This window comes from Mandrillus leucophaeus, unplaced genomic scaffold (genome assembly GCF_000951045.1).
Source record: "Mandrillus leucophaeus isolate KB7577 unplaced genomic scaffold, Mleu.le_1.0 Scaffold2, whole genome shotgun sequence".
NCBI lineage: Eukaryota > Metazoa > Chordata > Mammalia > Primates > Cercopithecidae > Mandrillus > Mandrillus leucophaeus.
In genome coordinates this window covers 12,724,637-12,736,886 of record NW_012102031.1, presented here as the reverse complement: position 1 = coordinate 12,736,886, position 12,250 = coordinate 12,724,637, and the positions used below count along the sequence as shown (strand labels likewise).

The 12,250-nt window shown below is 47.5% G+C and overlaps 1 protein-coding gene and 1 pseudogene across 3 annotated transcripts in view; one reads left to right on the top strand and one right to left on the bottom strand.

Annotated features, from left to right (window-relative positions):
• Positions 1–5,867: 5,867 nt before the first annotated feature.
• The window catches only part of LOC105539044, an 8,844-nt pseudogene continuing 2,461 nt past the window's right edge, over positions 5,868–12,250 (bottom strand).
• The window catches only part of RNF185 (ring finger protein 185), a 56,984-nt gene continuing 55,943 nt past the window's right edge, over positions 11,210–12,250 (top strand). The window contains exon 1 of one of the 3 annotated variants that reach the window (XM_011979026.1): positions 11,210–11,377. The gene's annotated coding sequence lies outside the window, so the exon portion shown is untranslated. The remainder of the gene's footprint in view (positions 11,378–12,250) is intronic. The other 2 variants (XM_011979028.1, XM_011979027.1) reach the window with 2 other exon arrangements.

The following is a 12,250-nucleotide window of genomic DNA, read 5'->3' as shown; positions in this document are numbered from 1 at the left end:
ACACTAGGATGGGCGAGCATACCTTAGGTCTCCACTGAGGGCTGGTTGTGGTTTCAAGAGGGTATATGATTCTGGAAGAGGTCAAATGTCAGCCCAGGGGACTGACGGGGAGCCATGGGCTCAGGGTTCAAAATAACCTGATTTCCCATCCCACTCTGCCACGGTATGACTATTAGCCAATGACTCCACCTCTCCAAGCCTATTTTACAGATGAACAAATCAGACCATGTCTACACCCACACTGGTCAACAGAATTCCAATGCTAGCCACAAATGTAATCTGAAATTTTCTAGCCATCAAGAACATAAAAGAAACAGGTGAAAGTAATTTTAATAAGACATTTTATGAGCTGGGCCTGGTGGCATGCCCCTGGTGGCTGAGGTGGGAGGATCAGTATGAGCCCAGGAGTTCAGGCTGAGGTGAGCTTTGATCCATCCTGCCACTGCACTCCAGTCTGGATGACAGAGTGAGACTTGGTCTCAAAAAAAAAGATTAATAATACACTTTATGTGATCCAATGTGTAAAATATTTCAATATGTAATCACTATTTTAAAAAATTATTAACAAGCCATTTTACACCCTTTTTTGGTACCAAGTTTTTGATACCCTGTGTGTATTTTATTTACACTTACTGTGCATTTCAATTTGGATTCCACTTCAAGCACTCAGCCACATGAGGCTAAAGACCACTGTTTTGGATAGCACAGCTCTACATGTAGTATTGGGGAAATAAGAATGATTCCCAGGTTTTTGGCCTGAACATGGATGGACAAAGGATAGGGCAATTTCTTGGTATGGGGGAGGGTGAATAAATGTGGTACAGGGTTGGGGAGAGTCTGAGGGCCATTGTCCCTTTAAGTCTTCATTGCCCTAGGCCCTGGGAAAGTTTCTAGACACCTGTCTGGGAGCTGTGTAGACCTTGGTTTGTGTAGACCCTGGTGACCTGGTGCTAGTGCCTGGGCCTCCTCCTCAAGGCCTGAGAAGGGGTCGCGATGTTGCTCTCACGTCTCTCCCAGACCCCACAGTCCTAGGCTCTGCCCTTTTATGCTGTCAAGGTGTAGGCATTCCCTCTACCAAAGATTTAGCAAAAAAGAAAAGTCATCAAGGTAATTCTGAATTTTAGATAAACAACATATATATATATATATATATATATATTTTTTTTTTTTTTTTTTGAGACAAGATCTTGCTTTGTTGCCCAGACTGGAGCGCAGTGGCACAATCATGGCTCACTGCAGCCTTGAATTCCTGGGCTCAAGTGATCCTCCCACTTCAGCCTCCTGAGTAACTGGGACGATAGGCATGCACCACCATGCCTGGCTAATTTTTAAAACTTTTAGTAGAGATGGGGTCTCACTATGTGGCCCAAGCTAGTTTCAAACTCCTGGCTTCAAGCGATCCTCCTGCCTTGGCTTCCCAAAGTGTTGGGATTACAGGCATGAGCCACCACACCCAGCATAATAATTTTTAAATGGAAGTATGTCCCGGGTGATATTTGGGACATATTTATATTTTTAAAAATTTGATGTTTATGTGAACTTCAAATTTAATTGGGCAATCCTGTATTTTATCTGGCAACTCTACTTCTAGTTCATCCTTCTGGACTTAGAGGCACTGAATTTGGCTCTGTTTCCTTGTTGTATGACCTTGGTCACATTTCCTCACCTCTCTGAACTTCAGCTTCCTCCTCTGTAAAGTGGCCACAAATAATTATTTCCTCAATGAACTGTTAAAAAGGACTCACTGAGAAAAGTATGAGAAAAGGACCTCTAGGAGTTTGAGACCAGCCTGACCGACATGGTGAAACCCTGTGTCTACTAAAAATACAAAAGAATTAGCTGGGCGTGGTGTGGCGCGCCTGTAATCCCAGCTGCTCAGGAGGCTGAGATAGGAGAATCACTTGAACCCGGGAGGCAGAGGTTGTAGTGAGCGGAGATTGTACCACTGCACTCCAGCCTGGGCAACAGAGTGAGATTTCATCTCAAAAACAAAGAAAACAAGAAAAGGACCTCCCGGTCAGGCACAGTGGCTCACAGCTATAACCTCAGCACTCTGGGAGGCCAAGGCAGGCAGGTTGCTTGAGCCCAGAAGTTCAAGACCAGCCTGGACAACATGGCAAGATGCTGTCTTTACAAAAAATATAAAAATTAGCTGGGCATGGTGGCACATGCCTGTAGTTCCAACTACCCAGGAGGCTGAGGTTGGAGGAGCACCTGAGCCTAGGGAGGTTGAGACTGCAGTGAGCCGAAATCGCACCACTGCCCTCCTCCAGCCTGGGTGACAGAGTGAGACCCTGTCTCAAAAAAAAAAAAAAAAAAAAAAGGGAAGGACCTGCCCATAATACCTGGCACATACTAGGCCCAGAGCAAACATCTGCCCTTCCTTCAGTCTCCCAGATGTGTAAGGCAGCTCCACTGTCCAATGAGTACCCCACCTCCCGCCCTCTCCACACTACCCAGGATCCCATAATTCCATAATTTCTCAGTGCCTTTTCATATTCTCCTTCTCTTCACTAGTATTTCTTTTCCTGGTTTCCAGAGTTTTTTGGTGGTGGTGGTGGTTTTTTCTTTTTTTTCAGAGAAAAGGTCTGACTCTGTCACACAGGCTGAAATGTAACGGCATGATCACAGCTCATTGCAGCCTGAAGCTCGTGGGCTCAAGTCATCTTCCCACCTCAGCCTTCTCAGTAGCTGGGACTACAGGTGAATGCCACCATGCCCAGCTAAAGTTTTATTTGTAGAGACAGGGTCTTGCTACATTGCCTGGCCTGGTTTGAACTCTTAGCCTTAAGTAATTGTCCCTTGTCGGTCTCCCAAAATGTTTATATTACAGATGTGAACTGCTGTTCCTGGCCAGCTTCCCGAACTTTTGGCCATGCCTCATCTTTGCTAGGAATATCCTAGAATCCTCTGGAAAGAGCCTAATCCCCAAGAATAGAGTCCTGCTGACCTAGGTCTCAGAAGATCCCAGAATACGGCTCAGATACTAGCTGGTGGCCATGTATCTAAACAAAAAATACTATCACTATCAGACCTGAATCTGAAAGGTCAAGCTGGTTCACTCTGCTCCAGAACATCAGGGCCACCGTGAGGGCAGAGCCCTGGGCCAAGCCCCAGTAGGAGACAGAATAAATGGACCCTGAGCTGTCCTGGGGCAGGGAGCTTGACGGCAGGGGTGCAGTGGGCTTCAACGTGACCCTAGCACCCATACACAGAGAATGAGAGGAGCCTGAGGCCCAGGGGTGGGTGGCCTGTCTGAGGGCACACAGCAAAGATTTGCCTATTTGCTCCAGATCTGGAGACTAATGAGGCCATGCTCCTAACCTGGCCACTCCTCTGTGGAAGCACTGGGATTTAGGAGAATCAGGGAGTACTTTCTCTGGCTTATTCTCACTTCTGTCTGCAGACATGGTCTTCCTCTCTCAGCCTCCTGTACCTATGAGGAGAGACTAATGTGGGGTAGGGGCAGTGAACTGGCCAGGTCCAGGGAACCTTCTCCCCCATGTCAGGCGAGGAGACTCGAGGAGAAAATGATGCTACCTCCTCACCATCTACCAGAGCTGGTGCTCCCTGGGATGCTGGAATCCTCTCTCTCTCCTTGCATTGAACAGATGATAAAATTGGTTCCTGAGAAGGGCAGGGACTTGTGAGTCCTAAAAGATCAAATAGGGCTGGCTCATGCCTATAATTCTAGCACTTTGGGAGGCCGAGGCAGGCAGATTGCCTGAGCTCAGGAGTTTGAGACCACCTGGGCAACATGAAAACCCATCTCTACTAAAAATATAAAAAATTAGCTGGGTGTAGTGGTGAGTGTCTGCCTAGTTCCAGCTACTCCGGAGGCCGAGGCACGAGAATCGCTTGAACCCAGGAGGCAGAGGTTGCAATGAGCCAAGATCGTGCCACTGTACTCCAGCCTGGGTGACAGAGGCAGACTTTGTTAAAAAAAAAAAAAAAAAAAAAGATCGCATGGGCCAGAAGGTCTCCCAGACTTCTTGCCTCTCTTCACTTGGCAAGTAAACACCTGTGGCACTGTCCTTAATCATGCCCTTCTCCCACCTTATAATTTACCCACTCTTTGGTTGTTTTTTTTTTTTTTTTTGAGACAGAGTCTCACCCTGTCGCCCAGGCTGGAGTGCAGTGGTGCAATCTCGGCTCACTGCAAGCTCCACCTCCCGGGTTCATGCCATTCTCCTGCCTCAGCCTCCTGTGTAGCTGGGACTACAGGCACCCGCCACCACACCTGGCTAACTTTTTGTATTTTTAGTAGAGACGGGGTTTCACCGTGTTAGCCAGGATGGTCTCGATCTCCTGACCTTGTGATCCGCCCGTCTCGGCCTCCCAAAGTGCTGGGATTACAGGCGTGAGCCACCACACCCGGCCCTGGTTGTTTTTGTTTTGTTTTGTTTTGTTTTGTTTTGTTTTTTTCTGAGACAGGGTTTCACTCTTGTCGCCCAGGCTGGAGTGCAATGGCGTGATCTCGGCTCACTGCAACCTCTACCTCCCCAGCTCAAGCGATTGTCCTACCTCAGCCTCCCAAGTAGCTGGGATTACAGGCACCCGCCACCATGCCCAGCTAATTTTTGTACTTTTAGTAGAGACAGGGTTTCACTATGTTAGCCAGGCTGGTCTCGAATTCCTGACCTCAGGTGATTGGCCTGCCTCAGCCTCCCAAAGTGCTAGGATTACAGGCATGAGCCACTGCGCCTGGCCTAATTTACCCACTCTTCAACCTTCCTGGTCCCCCAAACTTGTGGCTCCCCCTGAGGTTCTACAAGGGCCTTCTATTTGGGTTGTGTTCCTAATCTCCACCCCTTCTCCCTGCCCTCTGGAGAGGGTCTAAATGTCTTCCATTCCCACCAGGCCCACCCACTACCCCAAGCCCTTCCTTCCCTGCCAGCGTATCCCTCCCTCCATCCCTTCACAGACCCTACTCTTTGTGCCAGGGTGGTGAAGCAACATTTCAACAGGAGCAGGTTTTGAGAGCAGATTCCAATTTGGGGCCTGATTCTTACCAGCTGTGTGGCCTTGGGCATGTTGCTTAACTTCTCTGGTCCTCTAGCGTCTCATCTGTAATAAGACTTCCTTCACAATCCTGGGGTGAGGGTTAAATTGCATAAAGCCCTTGGCACAGTATGCAGCACATTATAAACATTCAATAAATATTAGCTACTGTTATTATTAGAGGAGTAAAGGCAAAGAAGGGGAGGAGGCAGGGGGACTCATGAGCAAGCAGAGGAAGAAATCAGAAAATGTATATTTTTAAAATTATTCCCCACCAGAATGAATATTTTTTTATTCAGCACAATGTGTTGTGGGCATCAAATAATATTAAATCTATGCTGGGTTCTGGCAGGATAAATGCCAACATCACCAACAGGGCTTCCAGGGACTATAAGTGCCTTAGTGTGCTAAAGCAGAGAAGATACTACTTGATATATTTTTGAAGCTGAAGTGCTTCCAAGTTTTGTAGTTTCAATTCTGTTACTTCTTGGGAACGTTTTAAATAACAAGAACATGAAGAAATAAACAGTGTTGGTTCCCTAATGTTAAAGTTTCAGGAATGTGGTTATTGCTTTCCAGAAATGACCATGAGAATGACCTCATTCCGACTAAGGAAAAGTTGAACTCTTTTCCATTTTTTCCACCTTATGAACCCAACAAAAAGAGCAAAGAGGAATATAATCAATGAATTTATCTTAATGAAAGCTGATGGCTTCAATAGCTTTTTTCCCACAGTTTAATTGCTTTAGGCATTTATTATTAGCTATGATTAATGCAGAAAAAAGGGACAAAAAGCTCACAAACAGGACACAGTTTCACAAGATGCACTGTAGGGGGAAAAGTGACTGAGATGGACCAGCAGTATCCTAGGGTCTTGGTGGATGCGTTCCTGGTGGAGGGGGTCTCATTCCTGGAGGGGGCATGCCTATTGGCATCCCTCCAGCAAGGGGAGGCCCAGTTGGTAGGCCCATGGGTGGTTTCATACCAGGTGGAGGAAACATAATGCCTGGAGGTGGGGCTGCTCTGCCAACAGGTGGGGGTGGAGTCCCCAGTCCTGGTGGGTACTGTGTTGGGGCTCCAGTAATGCTCTTCTCTGTGGAGTCATTACCTGCTGGGATGGTTCCTCAACTTCTGGGACAGGGCCTGCTAATCTAGCAGGAGCCTGGGAAATTGATACACCAGCTGATACTCCTCTACCAGCTGCCCTAACAACGCCAGGGCCTCCTGCAGCTCCAGCAAGTGGTACCCGAGCAATGCCAGTATCTTGGTGGGGTAGCCCCTCCACAGTCACGGACACCAAGTTCTCCCCATGCAGCAACACCAGACCCCAAAAGTGCTTTTCTTTGAGCTCTGGTTGCTTCACATTCTTTGGCTTGATCTTTCTCAACTCATCACAATCGCAAAGGATCAAATTCACATGCTTGTCAAACGCCTTAAAGGCGCCAAAGAAGATTCTGCCTTCCTGTAGGATGCATTTCATTCTATAGTCAATGTGCTGCTGCAGTCTTGCTACTCATGCCCACAGTCGTGACTGCTGCTCCACCAAATCCCGTGTCCACAGTTAAAACTTCGTGCTTCTTAAGACCTGGGTGAAGGCTACAGATAAAGGTATGGTGCAGGTTCTTCTAGAAACAATGCAAGCTGAGGAGGCAATGTGGTGGCACATGCCTGTAATCCCAACACTTTGGGAGGCTGAGGAGGGCAGATCACCTGAAGTCAGGAGTTCGAGACCAACCTGGCCAACATGGTGAAATCCCATCTCTACTAAAAATACAAAAATTAGCTGGGTGATAGTGGTATGTACCTGTAATCCCAGCTACTCAGGAGGCTGAGCCAGGAGAATCGCTTGAACTAGGGAGGTGGAGGTTGAGGTGAGGCGAGATGGCATCACTGTACTCCAGTCTGAGTGACAGAGTGAGGTGCTATCTCAAAAAAAAAAAAAAGAAAGAAAGAATTTTTAAAAAGTACATTGAAAGCATTGGGTGAGGTGGCTCATGCCTGTAATCCCAACAGTTTGGGAGACCAAACTGGGAGGATCCCTTGAGGTCAGGAGTTCGAGACCAGCCTGGGCAACAGCGAGATCCTGTCTCTACAAAAAATTTAAAAATATTAGCTGGTGTAGAGCGTGCTTGTAGTCACAGTTATTCAGGAGACTGAGGTGGGAGGACCACTTGAGCCCGGGAGTTGAAGGCTGCAGTGAGTCAGGATGGTGTGCCACTGCACTCCAGTCTGGGCCACAGGCTGAGAACATGTTTTTTTTTTTTGTTTTGTTTTTTGGTTTTTTTTTGGGACGGAATCTCGCTCTGTTGCCCAGGCTGGAGTGCAGTGGCGTGATCTCGGCTCACTGCAAGCTCCGCCTCCTGGGTTCACGCCATTCTCCTGCCTCAGTCTCCTGAGTAGCTGGGACTACAGGCGCCCGCCACCACGCCCGGCTAGTTTTTTCTATTTTTTAGTAGAGACGGGGTTTCACCGTGTTAGCCAGGATGGTCTCGATCTCCTGACCTCGTGATCCGCCCGTCTCGGCCTCCCAAAGTGCTGGGATTACAGGCTTGAGCCACCACGCCCGGCCGAGACCATGTTTTTTTTTTTTTAATAAAAAATAGATAATGGATTGACTGATAGAGAAGGCTCACTCTGTGCTGAACTTGTTCCAAGTATCCTCATAACAACCTTTTGAGGTAGGAAGAAATTGGAACACAACTGTGGTTAAACAAATTGAGTTTATCACTTGTTATGGGGTAAGGGTGTGAGGACATGAATCATGAAAAACAATAGGGCGGCTGGGCTTGGTGGCTCACATCTGTAATCCCGGCACTGTAGAAGCCCAATGTGGGAGGATCACTTGAGGTCAGCAGTTCGAGATCAGTCTGGTCAACAAGGTGAAGCCCCGTCCCTACTAAAAATGCAAAAATTATCCGGGTGTGATGGTGGGCACCTGTAATCCCAGCTACGCGGGAAGCTGAGGCAGAAGAATCACTTGAATCTAGGAGGTAGAGGCTGCAGTGAGCCGAGATTGCACCACTGCACTCCAGTTTGAGTGACACAGTGATACTCTGTCTCAAAAACAAACAAACAAACAAAACAAGGGGACATCTCAGTAACAAAGTGTTACAAAAGACACATAGGATTTGGGCTTGCATTAGGTGATTTGGAGTAGGGTTTAAGAAAATGAGGTTTTCTGGATTGGATGCTATCTATGAGCGAATACCCTGACAAACGTTATTTAGAAGGAGGGGGCTGGGTGCAGTGGCTCATGCCTGTAATCCCAGCACTTTGGGAGGCCACGGCGGGCGGATCATGAGGTTAGGAGATCAAGACCATCTTGGCAAACACAGTGAAACCCCGTCTCTACTAAAAATACAAAATATTAGCCGGGTGTGGTGGCGGGCGCCTGTAGTCCCAGCTGCTCAGGAGGCTGAGGCGGGAGAATGGCATGAGCCCAGGAGGCAGACGTTGCAGTGAGCCGAGATCGCGGTACTGCACTCCAGCCTGGGCAACAGAGTGAGACTCCGTCTCAAAAAAAAAAAAAAAAAAAAAAGAAATGTTTGGCCATTTTTGTAGTTTGAACAATGCTCATGTTTTGTCTGGGTTCAGACATGATTCGAGTGGTTTTGTTATTGTCTTGATCCATCATGGTCACATAGTGGTCTTGTTTGATGCTGTTCTGTGAAGTTTTTATGTTCAATAAGAGAGCACACTAAGGTCTATTTGTGAGTTCCAGACCATCTCCTGAATATCAGGGGCTGTTTTTCTTTTAGAGCCTGGTTTCGAATCCAGGTTTGTGTGACTGGAAACGTCCCCTGTATTACTTCTTGATCACAGGAACTTGAGAAGGTGGCTGGCAGACTAGGAATTTCATCTATGAACTTATTTCATCTACTTTTTTGTGTGTGTGACGGAGTTTTGCTCTTGTCACCCAGGCTGGAATACAATGGCACAATCCTGGCTCACTGCAACCTCTGTCTCCTGGGTTCAAGCAAGTCTCCAGCCTCAGCTTCGCAAGTAGCTGGGATTACAGGCACCCGCCACCATGTCCAGCTAATTTTTGTATTTTTAGTAAAGACGGGGTTTCACCATGTTGGCCAGGCTGGTCTTGAACTCCTGACCTCAGCTGATCTGCCTGCCTCGGCCTCCCAAAGTGCTGGTATTACAGGCGTGAGCCACTGAGCCCGGCCTTTATCTACTATGTTCACCTCCTACTCAAGTCCAATCCCTAACAGTTCCTGGGTAACTGTAGGCATTTCATAATATTTGTTGAATGAATGAAGATGGCTGTCAAGAACTCCAATGACTGCTTGAGTGCAAGTCACAAGCTCCATCACCTATCAGTATGTGATTTGATACAATATGTATTAACAGCTAACCCACAATCCATATTCAAATTTCGTTACTTGTCCCAATATTGTCCATTACAACTATTCCACCACCACCACCACCACCACCCCAGTCCAGGGTCCTATTTAGAATCACACACCATGTTTTGTTGTCATGCCTCTTTAGTCTTCTTTAACTTCTTTAAACTGGAACAGTTCCTCGGCTTTTCTGTTTTTCATGACAATGAATTATTTTGTAGAGAGTGTCCTTCATTTGGGGTTCTCTAGCGCTTCCTCATGAGATGTGCACGGTGCACTTCTGACAGAAATACCACAGAAGAGATGTATCCTCAGTGCCTTTTATTAGGAGGCCCTTGATCTGACCCACTAACTAGTGGTGTTAACTTTGATCACTTTGATCCGTTTGTTCTGCTAGGTTACACCTCTGTAACATCACCGTTTTCCCTTTGTAATCAATAGGTAATTTGTGGGAGACACTTTTACTGTTTTAAACATCCCATTTCTATAGTTCTACCACACATTATTGATTTTCTAATTCCACCATGTTTTGTCATACCCTACCTTGTTTTAACCTGATGGTCTCTCTTAGCTGAGAGAGCCAGACAGACTCCATTTTAGTTCCTTCACTTACAGCCCCTTTACCTCCCTCCCTTAAGGGCATAACTAGAGTAAACTGACTCAAAGCATGTCCAGAAATGCACTTACTGATAAGATACTGAGGCAAGCTGCACCAGCAGCTCCTGGGGATGCGCTCCCTGGATGGCACCCAAAGCCCCTGCATTTCTCTCTTTGTGATAGTTTAAGCCCCTGCACCTGGAACTGTTTATTTTTTTGTAACTGCTTTTGTAACCAATTAATTTTTTAACTTTTTGCCAGTTCTGCTTCTGTAAAATTTTTAGTAGAGACAGGGTAAAAATTGCTTCAGCTAAACTCCCCCCTCCCCTATTTAGACCACGGTATAAAAACAAAACTAGCCCCTTCCTCGGGGCCGAGAGAATTTCCAGCGTTAGCCGTCTCTCGGTCACCGGCTAATAAAGGACTCCTGAATTTAGCTGTCTCTCGGTCGCAGGCTAATAAAGGACTTCTGAATTCGTCTCAAAGTGTGGCATTTCTCTCTAACTCACTCGGTTACAACAGTTTATTAGTTGGCATCCTACTAAAAGGAAGACTTTCCCTTCACCCATTAATATACTCACTTCTTTATGTCTGTAAAGACTCATGGATTACTATTTTATTCAATTAGTTATACTGTATTACTATTACTCCATATTTTGATTCTGAAATTGCCCTGACTTGGCCAGTGGGATCTCTTTAAAGACAGCTCCTGTGTTCTTTGACATATTCCCATGATTCTTATTACCACCATCCTTATATTCTGGTGTAACAAGATGTTCCAAGTTTATCTGGTACTTTCCGGAATGTTTTCTTCCTTTCTCTTTCTTTTTTTCTTTTTGAGACGGAGTCTCACTCTGTCGCCCAGGCTAGAGTGCAGTAGTGTGATCTCAGCTCACTGCAATCTCCGCCTCCCGGGTTCAAGTGGTTCTCCTGCCTCAGCCTCCAGAGTAGCTGGGATTACAGATGTGCGCCACCACGACCGGCTAATTTTTGTATTTTTAGTACAGAAGGGGTTTCACCATGTTGGCCAGGCTGGTCTCGAACTCCTGACCTCATGTGATCCATCCTGCCTCGGCCTCCCAAAGTGCTGGGATTACAGGTGGGAGTCACTGCGCCCGGTCGGAAATCAGTTTTTTTCTTTCAGGAGCCCAGAACCCAAGTTCTTTGAAAAGCTGCCAAAAAGCTCCAAGGTTCCTCCGCTTCCTGCCCGCAGGCGGAACCTTAGAGTTTAGGACATGGAGATTAACCTCTTCCGGTTGGGGCCGGAAGTCCCTCCGAGAGGGGCGGCTTCGCGTCATGTGACTGGAGTCCGCGTAGGAGGGGTCAGAGGTCCTACCCAACAGATTGACGCGGCGATAGTATTGGCCGTGTAGCCGAAAAACTGATTGACTGGGCGGCCCCCCACGGCGTTAACTGCGCAGAGGCAGGTATGTGAGGGGCTGGGGTTGGGGCGGGGACCGCCAAGGTTTAGGGACGGGGGCGGGGGACCCGGGTCCGCCTTCCCGGGACACACGGGCTTCAACATCTGAGCCCAGGGGCCCAGAGACAGCAAGACCGGTGGTGCTTCTGGTCCCCGAAAAGAGGACGGGCTGGCGTTGTGGTTCTGCGTCCCATGATTACAGATTGGGGAAACTGAGGCCTTGAGAAACAGAAGAGCTCCCACAAGCTCTCCTTTCGAGGCATGGGCACTGATTCCCATTCTGTCCCCCGTGCGAGGCCGCCTGTATCATCTGGGAGTGCATTTCACGAGTTTGCCCTGAGTGGAGAAGCAGAGGCCGGGGAGCGCGGTGAACAGAGTTGGGCTGAGAGTAAGAGACCTGGATTCGAGACTTCACCACCGACAATTTTGCGTTCTGGGCCAAATCTCTTTCCTGTGCTGGGCCTCAGTTTCCTCGTGTCTAAAACGGGGCAGTGTTTCTCAAAATATGGTTCTTACACCCTCTGCTTTGAAATTCTCTGAGATGCCGGCTTTACAGTGCGGGACTCAATTCAGACTTCTGGTTTAGAATCTGAACTTATGCCTAGGAGGGTCCTGCATATGCTGATGTTTGAATCTCATTGATTTTAAGTGCTTTCCTGCTGTGAGCACTAGATATCCATTCTTCGCTTTGAGGCAGCTGGTGCCGGGTCAGGAACTTTGAAAGAACTGGAATGGTTAGCTCAGTAAAGACAGCACTGAAAGGGAATTAACTTTTTAAAAATTGAAAATAGGCCGGGCGCGGTGGCTCAAGCCTGTAATCCCAGCACTTTGGGAGGCCGAGACGGGCGGATCACGAGGTCAGGAGATCGAGACCATCCTG